Raw genomic sequence first — 4,912 nt, forward strand, 5'->3', positions numbered from 1 at the left:
TGTATGACAAACCAACAGCCAACATCATAAATGGACAAAAAATGAAAGCTTTCACTTTAAAATCAGGAACAAGATAAGGATGTTCACTGTCACCACTCTTTTCAATATAGTTCTGGAAATATTAGCTAGAGCAATTAGACAAGAGAAAAAAAGGAGTAAGGATAGGAAAGGAAGAAGTAAAAATAGCATTATTCTCAGATGACATGATACTCTACATAGAAGATGCCAAAAATTCCACCCAAAGACTTTTAGATTTAATACCCAAATTCAGTAGTGTAGCTGGATACAAAGTTAACACTCAAAAATCAATAGCATTCCTGTACACAAACAACAAACTCACTGAGAGAGAAATTAGGGAACAACACCTTTCATAATAGCATCCAAAAAATGAAATACTAAGGAATCAATCTAACAAAGGAAGTAAAAGATCTATACATTGAAAATTACAGTACTATGAAAGAAAGAGACCAAAGAGTATTTTAGAAATTGGAAAAATATATCTTGCTCAATGATAGGAAGAAGCAATGTAGTGAAAATGGCCATACTCTCAAAACTGTTATACAGATTTAATGCAATCCTGGACACAGGACATCTTTCTGCTCCCTCACAAGCACCTCTGCACCAATCCCTTCCTGGAGCTCAGCACCAAAGCCAAGATGCCCACTGTGGATCTGGGTACTTGGAAGTCTCCCTCAGGCAAAGTCAAAGAAGACATGAAAGCAGCCATCCATGCAGGATATCGCCACATCGACTGTGCCTACAGCTATCAGAACTAGAATGAGGTGGGAGAAGCCATCCAAGAGAAGATTTAGGAGAAGCTTGTGAGGCAAGAGGACCTCTTCATTGTTAGCAAGTTGTGGTCCACCTTCTTTGAGAGAAGCCTGGTGAAGCAGGTCTGCCAGAAGACCCTGGAGGACCTGAAACTGAACTACCTGGACATCTACCTCATTCACTTTCCACAGGGACTTCAGGTTGGGAAGGAACTCATCCCCAGAGATGATAAAGGCAATATCCTCCCCAGTAAAGTAACATTCTTGGTTCATGGGAAGTCATGGAGGAGCTGGTGGATGAGGGGTTGGTAAAAGCCCTTGGTGTCTCCAACTTCAACTACTTCCAGACTGAAAAGCTCTTGAACAAGCCTGGTCTGAAATATGAACCAGTGACTAACCAGGTGGAGTGTCACCTATACCTCACCCAGGAGAAACTGATCTAGTACTGCCACTCCAAGGGCATCACCGTCACTGCCTACAGCCCCCTGGGCTCTCTTGGGCCAAGCCAGAGGACCCTTCACTACGGGAGGATGCCAAGATTAAGGAGATTGCTGCAAAGCACAAAAAAACCACAGTCCAGGTTCTAATCCAGTTCCATATCCAGAAGAATGTGGTAGTGATCCCCAAGTCTGTGACACCAACTTGCATCATTGAGAACTTTCAGGTCATTGACTTCAAATTGAGTGATGAGGAGATGGCAGCCATCCTCAGCTTCAACAGAAGCTGGAGGTCCTGTGTTATACCTGGCATGGCACGTTTGGAGGAGTGTCCTTTTGATGCTGAATACCGAAGCTGAATGACGTGATTAGATGACCAGAAGGATACTGTCTCCTCACTGTGGGGAACTCACTCCCTGTGAGACCTATTTCAGCCAAGGTTCTCAGTACCCATGTCATACCTGAGGTCATTGCAGGCAGACTGTAGGCAGTGCTGTATTGAGGAGGCTGTGTCCCATCAGGAGCAGACATCATTGCAAAGAGTGACTCATGACAATTATTTCACTTATTTGATCTGCCCAGATATTTGTTAAATGCCAGAGATTTGTTAAATGTTAAAAAGGAAATGCCAGGAATTCTGCTAACATTGAGGATACAATAATAAAACTAATAAAAATACTAATAGTAAAAAAGAAAGATGTAATTCAATGCTGATCAAAATACAATTAGCATACCTCATAGATCTAGAGAAAACATTCTGAAAATTCATCTGAAACCAGAAGAGACCTATAATAACAAAGACAATCCTGGGCAACAAAGGCAGGGTAGGAAGCATCAAAACCCCTGACTTAAAATTATACTACAAAGCTACTGTGATAAAATCAGCATGGAACTGGCAAAAAAAAAAAAAATAGACATGAGAATCAATGGAACAGATTAGAAGATGCAGACATAATTACAAACATAGTCATCTTATGTTTGACAAAAGGGCCAAACATGTTCACTGGAAGAAAGATAGCCTTTTTAATAAATGGTGCTGGAAAAACTGGCTTCCCACATGCCTAAGATTAAAACTAGACTCATGTCTATTACCATGCACTAAACTAAAGTGAAAATGGATCAAAGATCTAAATATTAAAATAGAAACACTAACTCTACTAGAGGGAAAAGTAGGTAGAAATCTGGAAGACGTAGGAGTAGGCAGAGGGTTCATGAACAAAAAACAAACTGCAGAGGAAATACTTCAAAAATCAACTGGGATCTCAACTCATTGAAGTTTTTACACATCAAAATAAGTCACCAACATAGTGAAAAGAAAACCCACAAATTGGGAAAAAATTTTAGCCAACTGTCCCTCAGGCAAAGGACTTCTATCTAGAACATATAAAGAAATAAAAAATCAAGCTCCCAAAATTCAAAGACCCAATCAAAACCTGAGCATCTGAGATGAATACACACTTCTTAGATGAAGAAATACAAATGGCAAATGGATATATTTAAAATGTTCAACATCATTCGTCATTCAAGAAATGCAAATTAAAACAACACGGAGATTTCATCTCACCCCAGAAAGAATGGCTATCATCAGGAAGTCAACCAATAACAAAGGCTGGGGGTAGGGCTATGGGGAAAAAGGAACCTTCTCCACCGTTGGTGGGAGCGTAGACTGGTGCAACCGCTGTGGAAATCAGTGTGGAGATTCCTCAAAAACTAGGATTAGAGGTCCCATTCCACCCGACTATTCCCTTTCTGGGTATTTTTCCAGAAGAATTGAAAACATCATATCACAGCAATACATGCACACCCATGTTTATAGCAGCACAATTTGTAATAGCTAAATACTGGAAACAACCCCAATGCCCATCAACTGAGGAATGGATAAAAATGATGTGGTATTTTTATACAATGAAGAATTACTCATCTGTAAAGAAAGATAAACTTGAGGCTTTTATAGGTAAGTGAATGCAACTAGAAACCATACTTATAAGTGAAATAAATCAGACCTGCATGTGTAAACATCATATTGTCTCCCAGTATAAGAAATTGAAAGAGTAAATAAGATCCATAATGTACAATAGATACTGTGAAAGGGAAAGAAATTGCTCAAAAGGAAAGAACAACTGGGATAGGGGAAAGGAGAAAAGAAGGAAGGGAAAATTTTTAAAAGTGTGTATATATATATATACATATATATATACACACATGCATGATAGCTAAGATAATTATACTACTAGTTTCTATTAGTTCATTGAAAGGAACAGTTAGTGCTTATATTTGATCAATTTTGCATGCCTGTACCTTATAATCTGTGCAACTACTTTGAAGATAATAATATGCAATATAATAACCATTCTTAGTTTCTCATCATGTTTTAAAATTTTGTATCTTTTTTATTGTTCTTTTTCTTTTCTCTTTAAAATGAAAAATGATAAAAAAGAAAGTGAAGAGTCTGCAAAGATATTGCTAAGTAAGTGGGCTAATTACACCAAGAGTAATTATATAAAGTGCTAACAAAAATAATAGCCAGTAGGACAGGACAAAAAAAAAAAAAAAAATGAAGGGGAAAAATATGTGCCTATAGTGGTGAGAAAACTGCTGAAATCAAAATACACAATAATGAAAAGACAGTGATCTGGGGGTGAAATCCTCCTAAAGTTTATATATTATGCATGAGGATGGGAAATGTGTTAACAAATTTTGGGCTTTGTTAAATTAAGTATCCTTATTAAAACTGCTAGCATAGCTGGGTGCTATGGCACTCACTCCTAAGCCCAGCTACTCAGGACATTGACACAGGAAGATCATAAATTCAGCTAGCCCGGGCAATTTAGCAAAACACTGCCTCAAAACAAAAAATAAAAAAGAGCCAGGGGTGTAGTTCAGTGGTAGAGTGCTTGCCTAGTATGTGCAAGGCCCCGTGTCTAACCCCTAATACTGGAGGAAAAATACCTGCTAGTGTAACTATTAAATGTATAAGTATGAAATGTACATCCACCAAAAAAAGAAAACATAAAAATGGATAAGAAATAGAAATTTAAGCCCGGTGTGGTGATGCATGCCTGTATTCCCAGCACTCAGGAGACTGAGGCAGGAGAATCACTAGGAGTTCGAGGCCATCCTGGGAAACATAGTGAGTTTCAGGCCAGCGTGAACTGCGTAGTGAGAACCTGTCTAAAGAAAACTGGGGAAAAAAAAATTCAAAAGGAGGCAGAGAGAGAGAATAATCAGAAGACAAACCAGAAGCACATAACAAGGCTGCAGAATCAATTCAAGCACATCAGCATTCACAGCAAATGTAAATAGATCAATATCTCCAAATTTTTTTTTTTTTTTTTTTTTGGTATCGGGAATCGAACTTACAACCCTGCGCTTGCTGGGCAGGAACCTTGCCGCTGAGCTAAATTCCCAGCTCCAATATAGCTTATATATACATATATTTTTTTTTCTTTTTTTTTTCCGGTACCGGAAATCGAACTCACGACGTTGTGCTTGCCAAGCAGGCGCTGTGCCGCTGAGCTAAATCCCCAGCCCAATATCTCCAAATAGAAGACAAAAAACTCCCAAACATAAGCAGAACACAAATATTAAAAGTTCAATTATATGCTGTTTATAACAACGCACACACACACACACACACACACACACACACACTTTACCTAAAAGAAGTGGACACATTAAGCAGCTTTTCATCATAGTGATAAAACA

At 38.4% G+C, this 4,912-nt stretch overlaps 1 pseudogene; it reads left to right on the forward strand.

The window, feature by feature from the left end:
- Window positions 1-569: 569 nt before the first annotated feature.
- On the forward strand, window positions 570-1,566 carry LOC102003992 (annotated as a pseudogene).
- Window positions 1,567-4,912: the final 3,346 nt, after the last annotated feature.

Source organism: Chinchilla lanigera, unplaced genomic scaffold (genome assembly GCF_000276665.1).
Source record: "Chinchilla lanigera isolate Chin_1 unplaced genomic scaffold, ChiLan1.0 scaffold00029, whole genome shotgun sequence".
In the NCBI taxonomy this organism is placed as follows: domain Eukaryota; kingdom Metazoa; phylum Chordata; class Mammalia; order Rodentia; family Chinchillidae; genus Chinchilla; species Chinchilla lanigera.